Source organism: Pseudonaja textilis, chromosome 1 (genome assembly GCF_049901715.1).
Source record: "Pseudonaja textilis isolate UNSWEBS1 chromosome 1, rPseTex1.2, whole genome shotgun sequence".
In the NCBI taxonomy this organism is placed as follows: Eukaryota; Metazoa; Chordata; class Lepidosauria; order Squamata; family Elapidae; genus Pseudonaja; species Pseudonaja textilis.
The window spans coordinates 190,265,922-190,289,021 of NC_141990.1; the positions used below are offsets into that span (position 1 = coordinate 190,265,922).

The window sequence follows — 23,100 nt, forward strand, 5'->3', positions numbered from 1 at the left end:
GGACAGCCACTTGTCTGGAATGATATAGGGCAGTGGTGGCTAACCTTTTTGGGCTCCTGTGCCAGCGACCAGAAGGTGATGCGCACGCCCCCCCATATTCCCTGCGCATGTGCGCACGATCTCCCCCTCTTGCTGCCCCCTTACCTGTACTGCACCTCACAGCTGATTTTCAGCCTCCCAGAGGCTTGAAAAAAGCCTCTGCAGGCTTTGCAGGATGAATAATAGGCCCGTTTCGTCACCTCCGGTATTTCCGGAAATACAGGAAGTAACAAAATATTATTTGACCTATTATTTGTCCTGTAAAGCCTGCAGAGGCTTTTTTTCAAGCCTCTGGGAGGCTGAAAAAGACTTCAAACCAGCCGAAAATCAGCTGTGAGGTACGCGCATGTGCAGTGAGTAAGTTTGCCTGCTACTCATGTGCCGGCACAAATGGCTCTGCGTGCCACCTGTGGCCCGCGTGCCATAGGTTCACGATCACGGATATAGGGTCTCCTGCTTTGAGCAGGGGGATGGACTAGAAGATCTCCAAGGTCCCTTCCTATTCTCTTATTCTGTTAATTGAGAGATTCATTTATCATCTAACACTTCACGCAGTACAGACCTTTGTTTTCTGTTCTTATAGTTCTACTTGCACTTTTGTTTCTTTATTCTTTTTCAGGTCCTTTTTTTGAGGGCGGGGGTTGAGATCCACTCTTGACTTTACAAAAACTAACTATCCAACACACCTCAACAACCTTGTATTTTTTACACTTATTTTTCATAAACAATAGTGCTTCTTTATACATTCCTTTTCCATGAAAACTTAAATACAGGCCTTTGCGTGTTCTTAAGCATGCATCTGAACCAGATCTTTTCCTGGTCATATGCCATCAACGGTCACTGTTCTCATTCATTCTTGGGACCGAATGGTTCAATAACTTTTTCAGTTTTATTTTTCTTTATTTTTTTATTTGCCAGTTGCGTACAAAATAATAGGTACAAGTATAAACATGAGTAAGAATAGAGGAAATAGGTATGATTAAATGGGGACAATAGGACAGGGATGGGAGGCACTATGGTGCACTTATGCACGCCCTATTTCATCCCATTCCTAATTTTCATCGCATGAAAAAAAGAGCAATCATTCAGAATATTAGTCAATTTTCCCAAAAGGCATATTGGTTCTTCTATTATCGCCATGCCCGGGAGTTATTGCTATCACTAAATATATAGCAACTATCTCTAAGCTGTTGCTCCCCTGCTTTCACATTATGCATCTATAGCATCCAATTCAACTTCTCTATGTTTCCCCTTTTTTATTTTATTCATTAATTCATGCTCTTTATCATTTATTTCTCTTATTTTTGCCTTGCACTCTTTCACATGGCTGTCAGCAAATGGCCAGATGGATAACTTTTACTACCCATCATGGCATAAGCAGTGACTTTTTTTTTCTAATATAGAAAAGGTTACAAACTCATAACAGTTCCAGGTGCTTGTATATACCACAGATGCAAGCAAGCCCAACTTTTACCACAAATTTGCTAATGCTATTCTATTCTAGCTATGAATTCCATCCTAGAAACTATGCTCTCTATTCTGGAGACTATTTTGCAAGTGAAAGTACTGTTTCTTGCATCTGACCAAATGACTGAGAATACCGCGGCAGACTCTCTGCAGATAATATTCTGTGGGTTAGATGTGCCAAGAACATGCACTAAATCAATCTATGTACCTCTAGCGTCTTAGAGGTATTCACATACAGCACTGAGCAATCTCTTCTTGCCGCTTTCTCTATCTTCCCAATATAATCAAAGAAACATTTTTAATTCATAAGATATCTTAAAAGATCTGGACTCCTGGTTACGATGGAAATAAGGAAAATAAATGGTGAACATCCCTTAGTTTATTTATAATCTCTTTGTTGATAATCAACCTACTTCCCAAAGTTCATGCTCATGAAATTCACCAATCACCTCTTGGAAAGCACAGATAAAAGTTTGGACAGTACAAGGAAACTTTTATTCAGTTAATATTCAATTCCTGTAAGAAGAATGTTTCCTCCAGAAGTGGGAAAACATTCAACCTGTAATCTGTATTTATTGGAACATTCCTTATGCATCAGCAGAACCTAGCTACTTCCCTCTAAGGATATAGAAAAGTAATATCTGTATATCCTTTTGGGGACAAAAACAACCTACAATTTTCTAGCTGAATACACTGTTCAAGGAATACAGATGTGGGTTGAATCTTATATATCTCAACTGGTTATAACAGAGTTTCTCACTGACAAAAGGCTGCTTAATCCAATGGAGAATTCCGGTAACAGAAAGGGGAGGCAGCTATGCTGAAAATAAACAACAAACACGAGTCTTTTGTGACTCCTTTTGCCTACTCTCACTCCTATCTGATGTCTGCCCATTACTGATATTAGAATTATCTATTATTATAAGCTGGTAGCAGTGAGAAATTGCCTATGTGTATTCCTCAAGCTAATACTTAAGATTTTCTGCTTACTGTATTATTGTGCAAAAAAGATTCAATTAGAATTCAGAAAATTTACATTTTAAAGCTTCAGCATCAATCTTCTCACTGAAGATAGAAAGGAGCAGGGAAAAAAGAATTAAAATTTTAACACAAAAAGAGGGACGAGAAAGAGGGAATAGCCAAAGAAAATTGCATTGCTTTTCTTCTAATGTTTAAAAAATATAATCAGTGGTAGATGTGTCTAGAGCTATGGCATTTATTTGGAGGCCAATCCAAATACTTTCAGATTTACATAATTTGAAAGCAAACCTAATCATCATCTAGCACAATTAAAAACACTTAAATCTATGCCATATTTCTAGGAATTCATCTTCACTAGTATCCAGTTTCTTCCTCTATCTTTATCATCCCATCTCTTGTTTTTATTAAGCTTCAAGAGTAAGGAAATAATTGGTGAATTTGATTCATCATAGTTTGTGATATTTTCAGTATGTGAAATAAAAATATCCTTCTATTATTTCTCCCTCACAATAATCTATATTTTAAAAAATAGACGTGGTTGAGAATATAACTTTAAATAAGAGTAATCATGCCATCCTCAATCTCATCATTTTAAAATATTAATGTAAATGGTAACATTTCCTGCCATAATTAATTTCAAAAATTAAATGTCAGAAACCTTATATTACAACCAAATCCTGTAAGATTTTAGGTTAGAACCTCCAGACTGCACAAGATTTTGAGTGAGAATGTTGATCTCTTTGTTGGGTTTTGCATCTTTGATTGCTGTATACTTTATATTTTAATTATTTTGAATCATCAGTCAGAAAAGATTTATCTCCCGGCATTAATATCAGTGAAAGAGAAGCGTGGCAAAGCAAAATGTAGGAAGAGTGGTTTTGGTTTAAATCAACCACAATCTCAGTAAAAAACAAAAAAGTCTCACGAGCATTATGTAGAAAAATATACATTTTACAGACATTTCTAGGTGAAGAAATTTTATACAACTCCTTGCCACATTCAAAATATACAGCATGAATGGGAACTATTTTTCATTTTTGTACCTGGTTTCCATTTAAATGAAATAGATTTCATTTTTCATTTAAAAGATTTTCATATCTTTTATCCTGCATGTGTTAGGCCTCAAATCTTAAAATTTTCTTGTGTCTTTCTGGAGGTGAAACATGAAATAATAATTAGGCAATTTCATCTACCGTAACTAAGTTGCCTGGTTTTGCCACTCAGCCTAGGCCCTGTCTCTGTTGCTGCTGCTGCTGCTGTTAATAATAATCATAAGCATAAGCATCATTGCACAGTCAGCCAGATGTTCAGACTGGGTTTGGCATTTTTGTTGACCTATTGAGTCCTTACCAAGGACCTGAGATTGGCAGATTGGGTATTTGATGGTGTTACAGATATCATCACAGGATGGAAGCTGTTCCAAGTAAAGCTGCCTTCTGCAATTGACTGATGGCAAATGCCTATGGTGTTCAAGTGGTGCTCCAATTGTTTTGGGGTTGCACCCAAGGCGCTTATTACTATTGGTACTACTCTTGCTTGCCTTTGCCATAGCCATTCTATTTCTATTTGTAGGTCTTTGTATTTTATTATCTTCTCCAGTTCTCTCTCTTCTATTCTGCTGTCTCCAGGCACTGACACATCCAAAAAAGAAAGACCTTTTTGTCTTTCTTATTGAGAACTGTTAAATCCAGGGTGTTATGTGGCAGGTCCCTGTTTGTCTAAAGTCTCAGACCAGTTTAACTTCTTTATTTTTTATGTATTATTATTGTTGTTGTTGTTATTCTAACAAAATTGACCTTTCACTCCCTTCACAGGGTTTGCATAGTCAACATTCTGTTGCTGGTCAATTTCTTTTAGGAAAGCCCAAGGGGCCTTTTAGCTAAGAGATGGTTACAGAGAGATTTCAATGGAACATTAGACCTATCCTGACCTCTATTGATCTGAATATGTGAGAATGCAAATGTGTGTCCAGGAGCGGGCTTGTCCAACATCTTTACATATAACAAACCCATTCTGTCCAACGAAAACTAGGTGTACCATCCCACATCTCTCCCAAATTGTATTTTTAGTCCATATGTTGGTTTCTTGGAGAGGGTCACAGGTGGCAATAAAGCAGAGGATTTCAGACTTTGGGCATCTTCTCTCTAAATTTCAGAGGTACAATCTCACAACATTAGGCAGCAGAGGTGGTATTCAGCAGGTCCTGACCAGTTCTAGAGAACTGGTAGTGGAAATTTTGAGTAGTTCAGAGAACTGGCAAATACCACCTCTGACTGGAGATTTTACAACATTCTTCCCCTGCCATGCCCAACAAGCCAAGCCCACAGAACCGGTAGTAAAAAAAAAAATGTGAATCCCACCACTGTTAGGAAGCATAAATGGAGTGTGGACTGTGTCTCATGTTTCATGGGCATCACTTACTACAACTAAATATGTTTAGTTCATATTCAGTGAGGAGCTGAGCAGGCAAGACTGAGGTACACAGTTATGATAAGCAGCAAGAGCTGGCTTCTATACTTCCACACATTCTGGTCGATAAATATGTCAACATGAAAAAGAAAAAAGGACATCAAACAGTGAGCACAAGCTCTATAAATGTGTTCAGGAAGATTCTGACATTTTAAAATTAGCTTGAAGTTGAGAATATTATATAGAGGGAAAAAAATTTATATTTCCCAAATTATTATGCTGTTCTCAAGAAAAAAATGTATGTACTATGAAAAAAGCCATACAAAAATGCATATTTTTTTTACAAAACACCTGCCATGCCAGAATATGCACAATGACTCATATAAAGTTGTGTGTGTATGTGTGTGTGTGTGTGTGTGTGTTCTAGAGGATCCACTAATCTGTACAGCAGATTGGAGGTACACACACGGGAAATTGCACACTGGAATATATAATCCACTCTCTCTGCCCAATCGACATTTCCATTTTTTAATCATTTCACAGTATTATATGCAGTGGCGGGATTCAATTTTTTTCTTTTCTGTGGGCATGGCTTGGTGGGTGTGGCAGGGGAAGGATACTGTAAAGTCTCCAGTCAGAGGTGGTATTTGCTGTTTCTCTAAACTACTCAAAATTTCTGCTACCGGTTCTCCAGAATGGTTCAGAACCTGCTGAATACCACCTCTGATTATATTGTTGCATGTCATTGGAGATTGAACTTCAGCCTATTCTACAGCCTTTTTCAGACACTAAAGCTGGGAGTTTAAATACGAGAGATCAATCATTTTCCTGTAAAATAGAGGGTCTGGAAAGCTGAGTTCCAAATGGAAATCTCCACTAATCTGCATTTACAATCTCAGACAGGCAGGTTATATTTAAGAAACAATATTACTCATGAAAAATTGCTAAGTTCTAGACTTGGTCGTGGGCAGTTTTGCTAAATCCCCAGTGGTTATTTCAGCTCCAAATTTTATATGCTAGAAGCAACACCGCCTACCTGCTTTTATATTACCATAGAATCTATACCCACTTTAATAAGTGAATTGCCTTTGAATTCTACTTAAGCAACTTCATTATGCCTGGTTTGGGGTGGAAGGAGTGTACCTGAACTCTTGTCATAATCCTATTATCTTGGGTCTCACTTAGCGTTTGGACCATCTGTGCACGTATTTAATATTATGTAACAACCCAGCTGTACATCTGCATTCCTCCAGGTGACCTGCCATGCTCTGGAAAGGATATTGAACTTCATTCAACGGGCTGCTGAATTTGAAAAATATTTGGATGCAAATGCAAATGCTGAGACATGCGTATTTATCTGAGTGTATAGCAGATTCTAAATGATTGCATAATTTTTTTAACGTATGATTTCACGTGTGGCTGAAGACAGCACATTGAATGGAAGCAGTGGAATAACCTTGGGGAAATATTTAAGTAAGTAAAAACCCACAATATCCTACTAATAAATGTACAGTGATTCATCTTTAATGTGTAAATTGTGAGTATGTTTTTCAACATACATTTGATTTCTATGCCTCATAAGAACAATAACCACCCTCAGCTGAATGAGGGGTGATTGTTATTATAAATGTAACCCCTGAAAACTGGACATAATAGATAAACCCAAAATATAAAATGATCTATTTCCTTTCCCCGCAGTAAACCCATGCCATCTCTCAGTCCTATATTAAAGATATCAGAATTACACAGCTCTATATTCCAAAAAGAGATGATGTCATTGCCAGTATAGCCGAACCCATAACAAATGTTTGCCAAGGCAATAGAAGTCTCTCCTGCCTTAATAATCTCCTATTTCAAGCCCTGTAACCATATTACTTCTTCCCCTCCCACCCTCCCCCCTCTCTCCCTCTCTCCCTCCCTCTCCCCTCTCTCCCTCTCTCCCTCCCTCTCTCCCACCTTCCCTCTCTGTCTCTGTCTCTCTCCTTCATAATTTAAATCTGGAGAAGTAACAGAATCTGACAAAAGAACTGCTGGGTTAAAAGAAGCAGTTGCGCTCAGATTGCATATACAGAAATATTCAATTTCATGGGTTATTCATCCTGCACAGTATGTGCACCTAGAAATATAGTTTAATGCATATGGAAGTAAGGAGGGTGAAGGAAACCAGAGGCCACATTTGTTTTCTTGTGGATGAAATGTCATTATTTCTTTTAAGCCCCTGTCCAGTTTTGAAATCCTGCCTGGCTCACTTTGAAACTAGGTCCCTGTATGACAACATTTTCTTAATACTGAAGATTATTTTAAGTTAATCAAGGACATGCATACAACAGTCACAATAGTAACAGCGCTTTGACTAATATACCGCTTCCTAGTGCTTCTCAACACTCTGTAAGTGAGTCAGCCTGTTGCCCACAACAACCGGAGTCCTCATTTTACCCACCTCGGAAGGATGGAAGGATGAGTCAACCTTGATCAAGTCAAATCTGGTTAAGATTTGAACTGCCAAATTGCAGGCAGTCAGCAGAGTCAGCCTGCAATACTGCATTCTAACCACTGTGCCACTATGGCTCTTAAATAGACCAAGAATATTGACCAGGCTATCATGTTCATCATCTGAGATTAAACCAGTTGAAGGAGAAAGGCACATTGTGAGGATATTGTTTATGATTAAGCAGTACTGATTATTAACATTTCCAGGTATCATTTTAATTGCTTCATTTAGAGCCTCCAAAAAGAGAGAAAAGCGAAGATATACTTAGTCTCATCACAAATTGTATGGATGAGAAATAGTCCACTTGCCAACTCTTTTCAGAGCATTTGATCTATGGTCTCTAGGCCCCAGGTCGCATGCACTTCCTTGAAGCCCTTACTATAGCCTGCTACAGGTATTCAAGCTTCTAACCTACCTGTGCAATTCTATCATTTGGCTGATTTGCTTGCTGCAGGGGAACAATGAAATTGCATGAGAATTCCCTAATATTGTGTGTGTGTGTGTTGTGTGTGTGTGTGTGTGTGTGTGTGTGTGTGTTTTCACCAGCATATATATACAAGCTAAGATGATGAATGAGACTTCATCGTTATACATAGCCTGGAAAAAAACACAATTGTAGGGGACATTGGCAAGCTAATCTTGGTGTGAGGCACAAACAGCTGGGTGACTTTGGACCAGCCCAACCAGTGCTAGGAAGCAGGCAGTGGTAAACGATTTCCAAAATCTTGCCAAGAAAACCGCGAAGGTAGTTGCCAAAAGTCAGTGTTGACTTGAATGCCCTACCCCCAAATACAGTTTCTTGGTGTGCTTTCCCCCTCAGCTAAATCACAGTTTTCAACATGTATCCTAGCCAGGGGAGACTGGAATGGAGATGAACACACGTGGAGGGTGTTATCCCTTCCTCCACAGCAAAATTGTGCTCTTTGGCATTTGTGATTGGAGACTGCAATTTAAATGGGGAGGAAAACCCAGGGAAAATCATTAAACTCCACTCTTCTCATCCATCTGTTCTTATCTCACTTGTGTGGGTAAAGTGCCAACGAGGAAGAGAAGAAAAAAAAAACCCCTAGTAGATATTAAATCTTCTCTCTGCACAATATGTCATAAAAGAGAGAAGGGGGAGCATTTTTGAGAAAGTGATGGGAAGGGGATTGAAATCCACCAGTCTCCTTAACTACCTCATTTAAAGTGTCCTACCCTATAAGCAACTAATGCAGCACCAAAAGGTCCAGTGACAAGAACAAAAATCCACGTTCTTCTTTGAATATGTCACTCAACTTGAATTAATGTATAATTCATCTCAAGGTGAAAAAGCCCTTGCATTTGTCACAAGTCTCTGCCAGTCTCTTTCTATCTGCATGTAAAAATGATAGACACTGATATTTTTATGACAGTATAGCTCATACAGTAATGGGAAAGGGTTTAGGTTGTATTCCCCTCCTGAATTTATTTGTTTATTATTTATTTTATTGAAGAACATTTATATGGCTGTCCAACTCCCTCTCAGTGACTCTTACAAAGATAAAAGCCCAATATCAAAACAATAAAAAGCAATAACTCCCTACCCTCTAGCAACAACAATCGATGAATAAATTATTTTTGATGAGCATGTTCACTAGAAGAAAAATATTAGGAAGGAGTTTCCTGGATTTTAATTTTTAAAAACCCCCATTACTTTTCCCAATTCAGAGAATTCTATATTTATTCATTTGTTTGTTTGATTTATTGATTTATTTGCCACTCATTTCATTTTAAATAAGTTTGGGTGGCCTGCAACTTAATAAATATTAAAACTATTAAAACCATCAAATATAAAATGACAGAGTAGACAAAGTAAAATCATTAACACAAGATAGAGAAGGAGTATGCTGAATAGTTTTCACTTAGTCAACCACTTCCAGTGTGAAACTCCCCAAGTCATTTGGAACCCCAAGCCATTTGGCAGAATCAGATTTTAAAGCACTTATGAAAAGTCAAGAGGGTAGGAGCCAATCTCACTTCAGGGGATAAGATGTTGGCAGAGAAGGCTCTTCTCTTGGATCCTGCCAGTTGAAATTCCTTGACTGACAGGATCCACAGTATGGCCTCTGTTAGTCCCACCCAGGTGAGACGGTTCCTAAAGTAACCTGGACCATGAGGGATTTTATAGGTGATTACCAACATCTTGAATTGTACCCGGAAACAACATGGCAAGTGCCACCAGTTCTTCTTGCTTATGTGACCAGCCCATTTCCATTTCAATTCTTTTACTCTCTTGATGATATCATATACTTTTATTTGTTCTCTAATCCATGTGCAGGTCTTTCTAGCTTGTCTTGTAATGCCGAGCAGGTATCTTTCCATGGCTCTCATAGCTCAATACCGTAATATATATACAGTATATTATGATTTTCAGGTCCACTAAATTCAACATTTCTAAATATCAAGAAATCCTTTAGATATTGCCCCAAGGACTGCAATCATGAGTTGTGTAACAATGGATTTCTTTTTCCATAAGCATTCAACTTCATTCTGCAAGTCCCTTGTACTTCATAATTTTTTTCTGATTGATTTTCCTCAATCCTAGCATCATCCAGTATGCTAATATCAATGAATCAAATATTCTTCTTTTCAATAACTCTTATATCAGGTATACTACGAACAAAATCTGTTTGGAATTTGAAGTCCCATAAGGTCTTAACCTGCTAATTTTCCAAAACATCTCAATCTGATGGTTCCAGTGGTTCTTGCTACTTTCAAATCCAAACATCTGGCAATAAATAACTCTAGCAACTTGATATTATAATTATTGCAACCATGTTCAGGAGTCAAGATCTTATGCACCATGATATCCCGCTGTAACTAAATTCTCTATCTCCTCCATCGTAAACAAGTTTTATTTAGAATTAAATCCTATGAATCTCGTACCACATGACTCTGAGCTGTGGTTGAGCTACATTATTGAAAATAACTCTACATGTTTGTAAGTTTTGACAGCACTGTGCATCATACGTGTTGTTGCACATTCTGCTTCTCCTCTCTAAGCAACATCCATCAAGGACATCTCAAGTAATTGTCATTGTACCACTCATAAGGAGTGAAGAACAGGAATAAAACTCCCCGGGGTAGATTAAAAATAGAAAACAACTTTGAACCGGTGAATCTCCATAATGCAATCAAGCTTATTGCCAAAATTCTTCAAAAGGTGCCACAAGAGAACATGAAAATTAAAGTACAAAATAGTTTGTGCAGAAAGTAAAATAAACACAGCTTGGGCTTTTGCCAGTTCTGCTTTCTGCCAGAAATTGAATGTTTCCCATTAATGCAGTCGAGGGAAAAACAGTCAGTGTTTTCAAAAACTTTGTTTCCTGCATCAACAAAGATTGCTGCCCGCGAAATGTCCAAATCAACAGAGGCCACATAAGGTTTGCTTATGTAGTTGTGAGATTAAGGCACTGACCTAGAAGCTGGGAGACTGTGAGTTCTAGTTCATTTTCAGCTATGGAAGTTTGGGCCACTCTTTCTATGGCCAAACCAACTCACAGTTGGGTGTTGTGGGAAAATAAGGAGAAGAAGCATTATTTATTCCACCCTGAAATCCCAAAATAAATCTTGTAAAGATAAATACATCAATATCCAGCCACTGCTCTCAGAGTTCTATAGTATTAGACATAAGATTGGGTGATAGGGAAAACTGTATACTTTGCTGCCATTATCTTCTTCGTTTTAATTCAGTCACCATGTTGTATGTAGTAAAAGTCTTTAATTCCTACATAGACATGAACTACAACACAAATACAGTATAGAAGAGATCTGTCTTTAGGACAAGAATGAAGAACCTTTGTGAGCAAGGACTGCAATTCCCATTTTGGTATGTTAACATTTCAGAGACTGCAGTGGGCAGAATTATTTTTTTAAAATGGGCAGAGCCATATTACACAGGTTGGGAGAATCAAGTTTCCTGCCTTTTTCCTTCTCAACTGTTTTGCAAAGATTAGTTTATGGTTATCATCTTTATGATATGAGCCAGCAGTGTGCTGCACCTGCCAAAAAAGCCAACACCGTCCTAGGCTGCATTAATAGAGGAATAGAATCAAGAACACGTGTATACCAATTTACAATGCCTTGGTAAGGCCACACATGGAATATTGCATCCAATTTTGGACACCACGTTATAAAAAAGATATGAAGGCTCTAGAAAGAGTGCAGAGAAGAGCAACAAAGATGATTAGGGGACTGAAGGTTCATACATATGAAGGAATTGGGGATATCTAATTTAATGAAAAGAAGGACTAGGGATAGCAGTGTTCCAATATCTAAAGGGTTGCCACAAAGAAGAGGGAGTCAGCCTATTCTCCAAAGCAGATGAAGGCAGGACAAGAAGGAATGGATGGAAATTAATCAAAGATAGAACCAACCTAGAACTAGGGAGAAATTTCCTGATAGTTGGAACAATTAATCAGTGGAACAAGTGGCCTCCAGAAGTTGTGGGTGGGTGGGTGGCGGGGTGGACTAGAAAACCTCCAACTCTGGTCTCTTCTAACTCTGTTATGCTGTTATTCTCATCAACAACCTCTAGATTAAGCCTGCCTTTTGAGTTTAGCCTACATTCTTCAGGCGTGATGAAGTGAAAGCAAATGTTTCCAAAACAATACAGTTGGTGGAGCCACCCAGTAGAACACTGAGGACTACAGAAGACCTTAGGAACTTTTATACAAATCTATATTTTCACTTTGGGGAGAGAGAGGAACAATACACAAGAGGGCAACATATAACTCTGCAACCCTTTTCACAATCTAGGGGCACCACTTTGGAAGGAGAAATATAGGCTGCGCTGTTGTCCATTGTATGAGCATGAGGCTTTGTGAGCAAAGATTAGGGAAGGGAGATACCCTTTCAACAAATGGATCTTCTTGTGATCAACACACAGTTAGCGTATAAGAATTAGAAAAACAGTGCTTCCTTTGGCTCTACCAAGTCAATGCAGAATCATAGACAATATGATCTCTGAGGGTCTCCTCTCTTTGTGAGCCATTGACCGTTGCTCTTTCTTACCCATCCCTCATGTTTTCACATCCCTCATCTACCTACTCTTAGTCCTTTCCAATCCAGAGAGAAAGTGATGGATGGGTTGACAACAAAGCTCTTTTTTTTAGTGATGATTAGAAATATTATTTTATTTTTCTCCAGAAGTTAACTATGAGAAAATCTGGAGCCAAGTTTACAATGGGAATAGCACCCATTCAAGATTAGTTCTTAAACTTATGAAAAATAACTATGTAAGTTTAAAGGCCATCTAGGATCAGGCATTGACGTCATGCTCTACTTCTTTTCTCCCTAATGCTCCTACAGATACATATTAAAAAGAAACACCTCTACAGTAATTGCATTTTTTATAAAGAAACTTATTTGTCATCTGAGACTGTTAAAAATGTTCCCATTTAATGATGCCAAGACAACAGTAGTGTTCCATCTATTTAAATAGATTCTCAATCCTTTTAGAGAACAATCTACTGATGCAAGAATCTAACAGGATGGTGCCATATACAATTAGCCTAACAGTCTCTCAAAGTAGACTGTTTTGGGGTCATTTGACTATAGTTATATTATTAGCAGAAGCCAAATATTTGCTTTTAGGTTAAATTGACATATCAGACTTTTGAGAAGACAATGCTGTTGAAAATGTATTTATACAAATCCTTCAAAATAACATATTCAAGAGATCCTTTGTGGCAAATGATGTGCATTCAGTGGTATGACTGTGTGAAGAATAAGTTTAGATAACATGTACAATCTAAGAATTGTGCTTGTGGTTAAAGCACAAAGTAACAATCAGAAGATTGTGAGATCTAATCTATCTAGGTATGAAACCAGCTGGCCAGTCACTTTTTCTCAGCCACAAGAAGCAGGCAAGAGCAAACCATTTCTGTAAATCTTGCTAAAGAAACTCCAGGGATTATACCAGACAATCATCAGGGAAAGGAAGGAAGGAAGGAAGGATGGAAGGATGGATGGAAGGAAGGAAGCAGGGAAGGAAGATGGGAGGGAGGGAGGAAGGAAGCAGGGAGAAAGGAAGGAAGGGGAGAGAAAGGGAGGGAGGAAGGAAGGTTGGTTACACATATCCAGAAGCAAAAACATAATTGGATCTGTTCTTTTCAGATTTCATTATTGATAAGATAAGATGTATGCCGGCCACATATATCTTTTCACCACTTGCAAACAAAATGTAGAGCCATGTTTCATCACTGGATTCACTTCTGAGAAAATGCTCTTTTTATCTTAAACAGATTCTCATGATGCAAATTCATCTTTCTCCAACCTGGCTGCTATGTATCAGATTGTAATTCCCATAATCCACAGGAAGGCTATGAAAATCCACCTTGATTGTTTCATATGTCCTACGAGCTACTTTTGAAATTATCAGGACACAGATCAATTGGCCAATTTTAATTATGCTCAGATAAACTTTTATGATTGGACTAGCAGCTGCAAATTGTCTTTCAGCAACTGGAATAAGACCACAAGCTTTCAGACTCAGAAATTGAAGGGCTATTTCAAAAATATTAAAGTGTTTTTAGGGGGCAGGTACAAACTGTGGAAGCTCTAACTTCTCTGACTTTGCCCCTGCTTGAAACGGTAGCATCTGCACTAGAAAGAACATTAGAAATATTCCCTTAGCTTTCCAAATGGAAGAAATTCCCTTTATTTACTACCTCTTATGTAAGAGCATTTTGTTTTTGCCCTAAAATAGTGTTACATGTTTAGCTCTGAGGATTCTTTTGGCTGTTCAACTTATCCCAAAATACCTACTCCAACTTTTCCAATCAGACATCTTTAGAAATATTGCATTATACTTTCCATTTATTCCAAATGAGGACAGGCAATGCTGGCTGAAGATAATGGGAGTTATACTCTAACACATCTGGAGCATGCCATCTGGAAGAAGACTGGTTGAAATTATTGACCTGGGCAAGCCATCATACTGGCTCCCAATCTATTCAAGCACAGATCAAAATGTGCTCTTAAAATAAGAACTCTTAAGTATCTAAAGTAGGGCTTTCTTTTGGATGACTCTGATTATTGAGATCAACTATTATAACCCTTCACTAAGTTTCTCCAATATTTTGAAGTTAAGTGAATGGCAATTGAGAAAAGAACATTTTGCATTGTTTTGATTTTTTTTTTAAAATATGTCTCTGCTCTGATCCACATAAATGTTTAATATCATAAAATTGTTTTTAATTGCACCTGCCAAAGCCTTTAAAGTTTGGCTGTATTTCTGCTGGTGGAATGTTTTACATTGCTTAGATATGTTTTGGTTTAAAGCTGCTTTTCAGTTTTATTACCATTGTTGTTTCATCATTTGTAATCTCAGTTGTGTTTCCTTCTGTAGACTGCTTAAATTCTGATTTATTGTAATTACCTTTGAACTGAAATATAAAATATTACATTTTCCAAAATGAAACAAAATGTTAACAGGCCTAAAGCTCCTTAAGGCACTGGTCACTCTGCCAGATGCAAATTCCAAGCGCATCCGCAATTTACACTACAAACATCCTGATACTTGTGTGGGTTTTCCCAAATAAAATGGATTTCCTATTCATTTTACTGGAAACGGTCAGCTTGCAGATCGATTTCTTTGCAGCTGTGAATTAGTTTCATTTCTTAAAATACAATGACATGGATATAAACAGCAGATTCATTTTAAGGGCACAAAAGTCACATAAAGTGTGATGATCACATATGTATAATTTTTGAGAATTAAATTGCCATGTGTTTTCTTATTTGCTGTAAGTAAGCAATCATGGCATCCATCTTTTTTGAGTTCTAAGTAGCACAAGAATGGGGAGGTATTGTCTCTGACTCAATCTTCCCAAGATCGAGGTTGTGGGTGTTTAAGCCATCCAGACTAGGGATATTCCATCTCTGACTTGGGTCAGATTGACCTTCCCCATTCAAGATAGAGAAACTTCCTCTAAGACACGGGTGTCACACTCGCCACGTCACATTGCCGTCACATGACATTTTGTGATGTTTTTCCCATTTGCGGAGTTGGGGTGGGTGTGGCCTGTGTATGACACATCCAGCCCTCGAATTGCCAATTTGACCCCCCGTGCTCTAAGAGTATATGGTAGCTGTGGTCAAGAAGGCCTTTGTATATCTTCATTTGGTCCATTTGTTTCCTAGATTGGGAGGCTCTTGGTCATGAGGTGATTATTGCAACATTCTTGTACTTGAAGATCACCTAGAAGCTTCAACTGGACAGAATGGAGCAGCACAGGCAGTAATGGGCCTGCCTTGATATGCCATGTAAAATTTCTGGTTGCCAGTTTGCTTCTTGTTGTGGTTAGCCGGCAGCAGGTGCAGATGGCTGAGGAGAGCGATGACTCTGATGAGGGGCTGGGACCATCAGGGAGTGGACTGCTGCCTTCAGGGATTGTGGGGGCTGGCAGCAGTGATGAGGAAGTTCCCGAGGAGCTTGTGCCAAGTGCTCATGAGCACAGGATGATTCGTAGAAGAGAACAGCTGGAGCAGCACAGGAGACTCGGGAGTAAGGATGCAACATAATGGCCTCTCCCTCCAGGGAATATAAGCCTGGTTTCAAAAGGTTTTTGCTTTTGCAGAAGCAAAAATGGTAAAAGGACTCAGCATTGTGTGTGGAGACTCCGGCTTATCTGAAGAATTCTGTCAAGGCTTTTCTGGTTGGACTAATTGGCTGCAAGCCATTTTTTATTTACAAAGAAGTTATTTGTAGATTAAAGCTGAGAAGGTTTGAGTTGCTGTGTTTGTTTGAGATTTTCTTGCTGGTAACAGGGTTGTGTCAGAACACTTCTGGGTACAACTCAAGGTGTTGGTTATTACCTATAAAGATCTAGACAGTATGAGATTAGATTACTTTTGGGACCAGCTCTTCCCATGTTACCTACTGGGCTAAATCAAACTGGCAGGGTGCTTTCTGGATTCCTTTGATTAAATAATGTCCTCTACCAGAACTCTGGAAGTGCTCCTTCTTTATAGCAGTGCCTGCCCTCTGGAATGAGATTCTCTCCAAGATCTGGATGGCCTCTTACCCTGCTGATATTTTGAAGAATTTTGAGGGTCTTTGGTGAGGGTGATTGAAGCCCCCTTAGGATTGGGTGGTTTGTTTCTCCTTTGTTTCTCCTTAGTTCCTGTTTGTCATTTTTACAATCGTTTATTTTTATATTTTTTTATGTTTTTACTTGTGCACTCTCCAGAATCATTGGGAGTCAGGCAGCAAACAAGTTTTGATAATACTAATAACATCGTCCCAACAAAAAAGGCTATGCAGAGTTAGAATTATTCAGAAATTGAATAAGGGTCTATCAAGAAGGGTAGAGTTTAGACTAGGGAGTAATAAAAACATTCCAGAAGAAAACAGTTGCAACCCACTTCCATACTGTTGCCAAGAAAATTGCATGGTTGTGTCCATCTAGAGTCATACATAAGTTGGGAGCATTCTTGCCTTAGTACTGTTCAGCTGATACTTACGTTTATGGGGAATCATCTATGCAGAATTCTATCATTCTCAAAAATATATAGATAAACACACAGATACACACATATCATTGATCTTTGGCTAATCTGACATTAAGGGGTTAAGTGGTCCTTGAAAAGGATGAAGAAAGAACAGCCTTACATGATTACTGTAAATGTCAGATGTTGAATGATGACAAGTATTTCATGATTAGAATGAAAGCTGCAGATAGACTGTTCACCCAAAATAATTTGCTTCATGAAGAATTTAAAAAATTTATCTTTCTGCTGTTCTAAAACAGAGCAATGATTCTGGGACCATTTGATACATAGAAGAACAAATAAAAATAAAGTTTTGATACATAATAAGGCTGGTTAACAATGCTTAGTCTGAGTCAATGGTGTACAGACAAAGGCCAACTAGATGTTATAAAAATATAGAAAATGTCTGTAAAGAAGAAAAGCTAACATGGAAGAAAACTTCTGGAAAGATGCAAACTCCACTACAAATGAACGACACTACTCTTTAATTCTTATTTCTAACATTGCAGTTTGAAGAGTTCTTAGTGCAGAAAATAAATACAAAGTATTACAATATGTAGTGGCTGTTAAAATAATACTTTGAAATATACTTGTAAAGGGAAGAATAAGCAAAGTCACGATGATGCCACCAATTCTCTTTATGCTACATTCACCTAAATGAATAATCCGACAGGAAATTCTGCTAAATGCTGGGCTCCTTAAAAGTCAACTTGAATTTTAGTTACATGCTAAAGTTTAAACACAAAAGTCATGCAGTGGAGTACTTTTAAAAATTAAAAGATTGCGGTTTCAGTATCTGTTATCATTGCAAGCTTTCCACTCATAGTCCCTAGATCTCCCTTATGCAATGCTAATTGTAAAGCAGTAAGCTATTGGGTTATATTTGTCGTAGCTGGACATACCTTTTTATTTTCAGCATGGCTATTTTTATAAAGATTGCAACTTGCTAACGGTCTTTAAATATATACTTGCAGTGAAGAGATAAGGGGATAACAAACTGATTTTTATTTCTTCCAACCATATTAGCCAAGATGGCAAAATGTAGGGCAATGATCTCACTGAAGGAGCAAGTAATAAGCAATGTATCATCATGTTAGATTAACAGTGAAATGTGTAACTAGTGGCCAAAAAATCCTATTTACCACTATTCAGTTTTTTAAGGCAGATTGCAAAGAAAATATCAGATTTTTTAAAAGACAGATTGCAAAGAATATATCATAAAGAGGTGCATCAGTTATTGGGGTGAATATTTAATCACATCTAAACAAAAACCACACTGTACAATAAAAAAAAACTTAAAGAATTCAGTTCTCAGAAAACAATCTCTCTAAAATTTTCACCATTTTTCATTCTTATGTTCTAAAATTTACTCAAAACCAGCTAGTCTTTATAAATATTAGCAAAAAATGAATTTATTATTGAATTAAACTCCAGCTCCACAGTTATTATTCATAAACAGGATTTATTAAGAGGCTCAGTACTGAAGGCTGCCCCTCAAACTGATGTTTCTTCCCACAAAATGAGATCTGACCTCACAAGAAATTTAATTCCACTTCCTATGGAATTTGAAGCAAAATGTCTTTTTTTTTTTGTCTTCAGGCCCAGCTGCTCAAAAATTCATACTTACTTCAGCTTCGAGAGTTATCCCACAGGGCAACCTGCTCTGTTCACAGCAGCAGAACTAGAAAATCAGTTCAGACTAATAAAGCCAAACAAAGCCAATCGCAGAAGCAGTTCTGCGACAAAAGATGCTTCATCTAAGTAAGATGCATATTACTTGGATTCCAAGCATTAAGAGTGATTTTTCTCTCTTCAATTCTAATTCAAAAGCCACTTGCCTGAGATTTCCCCTTCTTCCACAGCTGCTACTATTCTGAACAATGGGATTTTATTTAAAATACACATACTATTTAAAAAAAAATGCTTGCCCTGAGGAAGAGAAACACCTGGTTTTTCTTTCCACTGCTGGCCCAAATACACAAATACCCAGAATTGCACTTCCTCCTGCTCACAACTAAACAGTAAGAAGCAAAGATTGCAGCATACCTGTGAAGGAAAACTCTTGGCAGTCCTATGTTAAAAATCCTCTCTTGCTTCCCTCTGTGAGACAAAGTTCCCAGTCCCCTGAAGATACAATCCAGTGGAGACCAGCTCCACTGAAACTCACCCCTCTCCTTCTCTCAAGCAAGTCACTGGAGACGGCTGGTTTTATTTTAGCCCTGCATGCACACCATGGCACTTGGCACCTATTTTTAGGGGCTGAGAAGTACAGGGCCAGTGCCTGAGTCAACTACTTGTTCTAGAAATCTGCTAGTAATAGTGCCTTATAGTGCCTTTTGTCATCTCTCTATGCTTGGCATAACAGCACCTGTGCAGTCAATCAAGGGTTCCCTGAGCCATCTTTCTCCTTGTGAGATGGTTGTTTTTAGAGAAAAGAAACCTTGATCATCCTAGTCATCCCACTGACGTCCACTCCACCCCTAGCTAACACTCCTTTTCCTGGGTCTTCAATGCACTCATTCGTTAATTCACAGGGCATATAAGGGGAAACCTACTTCAAGAAAATGAACCACTGTGATAAACAAACCAACAAAAAATGCCGAAGGCACTTAGCCAAAGCTTTCAGTGCTTTTCAAATGTGGAAAGGCAAGTTTTTGTTTTTTGTTTTTTAAAGTTGACAATTAAAGAGAGCTTCCCTACATGAAGTTGGGGAGAGAAGTGAGGTAACGTTTAAGCCAAGCAGTGGGGTTTCGTATCAGACTTGTTGTTGGTACAGTATGCTTACTCATACCAGCAAGATGCTCTTCACAGTGTCTTAGTTCTGTAGGGCAATCTGGAATGACTGGTGACTCCAAATAAAGCAGAAAAAAACCCCTCATATTTCTCAGGATGAAGGGACTATCCTAAGTGGGAGGGGAGAAGGGGTAACTCAATTTTAATTTTGATATGAATAATGATGTTTCCCATAGGAATTCCACATAAGTTTTAGTCTACCATTAGATTTCACCTGACACCAAGTTCAAAATGAATTGGGAACTATGTGATTATGTGTAACATCAGAAAAATGTTGAGGAAAGTTTCATAATATCTTATCTCCAAATAGGAAACCAATGATGTTTTTCCTTTAAAAATTACCTGTGGAGGAAGATGAAGATGGGAATTAAAAAGGAAAAATGTCTTCAAAACAGCTAAATGGGGGGTGCAAATGACTGCAATCTGGTGGAACTTATCTTTTTATATCACTTAAATCACTTTCTTTTAGTTTAATTCCTTTCTGTTTAGTTAATGCTACTCTACCCTTCATTTTTGTTCTTCCTCTTCCTTTCCTGATGCATATACCTTTTTCCACATACCTGTTTTTTATTTTTCCTCATTGTTTTGCAATGTTTCAGCTAGAAGGACGTCTATAGATGTGAATTGATCAGTTTCTATGTAAGAGAATGGATTAGTTGAATGAGAGAAAATGATAAATTTATTTTATATAACAGACTAATGGGCTGTATAAATGGAGTGATTTATGTTTAGGCAATTGATTATAGTCAGTAGCTATTAATATAATTAATCAAAGTTTTTGCCCTTAATTTTTCTGAATTAACCTACTAGCACATTAGAAACCATACTTATCAACACATGCACATGTCCAGATTCAGTCATGCTATGCAATATATTTATTAGAACATGGAAATGAAGGAAGGTGACCAGTGTTGTTGGCTACCCAGAGTTGATAAAGTAGACTATTTTGCAGACATTTTGTCTGGATTCTAAGCTTCCTTTCCTGTCTACCCTTTTATTTTAGTGGGTAGAGCTCATTTTTGGTTCACAGGTGTCTTCTTTTTAGATGAATAAGATAAGATATTATGAAAAAGTAAGCATTCCTCATTTCCAGTGCGTGAAGCTGATTTTATATACAGATCTGCATGAATACCAAGTATGTTATAAAAAGAAGAAAATTGATTCCAGAGCAGTTTTGAAAATTCGGTTTGCTTAATTTTAGAACCACTTCATTCATAACATTTCATTTACACGGGGCTAAAAGAACACTGCAAAAATACTACAAGGAATGTAGACCACACAGACATGGAAGTGGCTGTTTCCAAACATAGGTCTGTATTACAAAAGAAAATGCTGCTACATTTTCACACATCAGAAGTTTTTGTTACTGGGTTATCAGTGTTTAGTTCAAAACAAGCTCTGGCTGTTCTTTAGTCAGGGGAAATTGAAGCAACTGCCTTGGTAGCCAACTCCGTGCATTATGAAAGAGCCAGAAATATATGGATGTGTTTATTCGCATTGTCTTTTCATTGCCAAGAGGGAATGTGCTTCAGAACTTTTTCTGACTCAAGTGCAAAAAATAACTTTACCAGACTAGAACACTATGCCCTGTGGAAGAGGGTAGGGGCAAAGGGGAAGATGTCCTTTCTGTTTTTACCTCAGCAAAGTATCATAGGATGGATACTACTAAATTAAATGGCTTGGTTTTTTTTGTCACGTTTTTATAAATAGAATCCAGGCAGCAAGGAAGGACTATGGAAATATAGGACAGTAGCTTTCAAAACATAAATTAATGACCAGAATGGAGACGAAACAGTAGAAGATTTCTTGATTGAATCCAAGATCCCCCGTTCCCTGATTTTTCCCCCAAATCCTTAGAATAATAACTAAGCACAGCAGGGCACAAAATAAGATTTCTCCTTCTCTCCCTTTGTAGCTAAGGGAACTTGGGCAGACACAACATTCAAGCTCCTCAGCAAAGTCTGTTTGATAAAATGAAGAAGTGTCATCAGCAATTTTATTGAAAGGGATATTAAAAATCTGCATTTCCCAAAATCCCCCCTCCAAAATCCGAGTGTCATCAGGTGGTGAGGTTGATTACATTCTATTTCCCTCAAAGGTATCTGGAGATTTCTGAGAATGAGAATATTGCCCTGAAAACTGAAAAGTGCTCAGAACCTAATTGGTAATATATTTCATCCACTGATTAAAATAAAGAGAGATAAGCGTTTCCTCAATTGATTAAGGGAATTATTCCCAGGGAATTGCCATTATCTGGAAATGCCTGCTGACTGCCAATTTATAACCCAGACAGCTTACCTCATGAAGGATCTGTAAATTGGCTATATCAGAGCTGAAGCAGAATACACGTTAGCCCTCTTACTTCCAAAATGAAATATTAGCTGAGCACCTCCCATGAGATTTTTGGAGTAGCACGTCAGTACTCACAGGATGGCTTTTATATTATTTAATCAACCAAAGAAGCAGAACGTTCTTAAGGAACGTTCATTTCACTGGATGTACATTAGTTATTCCTTTGTTCTTGTGCTATAGGGAATTGATTGGGAGGCAATGCCCATGCAATAAATGGCTAGCAATCGTGCACGTGTGATTTAGGATCAAGTGTTCACCTAAAAAGTCAACCTAAAACCCAGTCATTGAGGAGAAGAAGCAACTGATTCCAGAGTGATTAGAAAGATTATTTCTAGCTCCAGTAGAAAGGAGTCATCATAAAATCTGCATAGGTAATCATGTCTGCCCAGAGTAGCCTTAACAGCGAGATGGGTGCCATATAAATTTAATAAATAAATAATGCAAGAGAACACACATACTTTATATGATTCACCTATACATTCCTACTTCAATAAACATCATGGCAGATGTGCTTCACTTGGAGATACATCTTATTTCAAAATAATATTGGGGGCCTCCCTTGCAGAAAGATGGGCAAGATAGCAACTAATAAAACTACCATTTTTCCTCTCATTTGAGAGAAGCTACAATCTTGCAGTTCTTTTGAACTAGGGGGATCTCCTTGTGCAAAAGAAAGCTCTTTAATCTCTTCTCTCTGTAAACATGCAACAGAGAATAAAATAAAAAAGCCACTTGGGGCATTCTTCATGCAGTTATCCTCTTTTGCCCATTGAGTGCTATGCATCTGACTGGGTAGATAGCTTATTTATTTATTAGTCTTAAAACCAAAATAAAATTGATCAGGATCTAAATCCAGGATAAAATAGATAAAAGAAAATGCAATAATAAAATACATATAAAGTGTGCTGTTGAGGTCTAGCTGGCTTCCTTTCCAAGGCAACCTGGATCCCTCCTGATACAAAGCCATGGGCATTTGTAGCCTCCCTGCATAACCCCTTATTACCTGTTGCATAATGTTGTCATCTCTAAGATTGACCAAGATTTAACTTTCA

At 37.8% G+C, this 23,100-nt stretch overlaps 1 protein-coding gene across 2 annotated transcripts in view; it reads right to left on the reverse strand.

The window, feature by feature from the left end:
• XIRP2 (xin actin binding repeat containing 2) overlaps window positions 1-23,100 on the reverse strand; it is a 224,027-nt gene that overhangs the window by 100,429 nt on the left and 100,498 nt on the right. Inside the window, exon 1 of one of the 2 annotated variants that reach the window (XM_026697110.2) lies at window positions 18,950-19,102. The exons of the other annotated variant lie outside the window; for it this stretch is intronic. The gene's annotated coding sequence lies outside the window, so the exon portion shown is untranslated. Of the gene's footprint in view, window positions 1-18,949; window positions 19,103-23,100 lie in introns of those variants that run through there. 2 annotated transcript variants of the gene reach the window in all.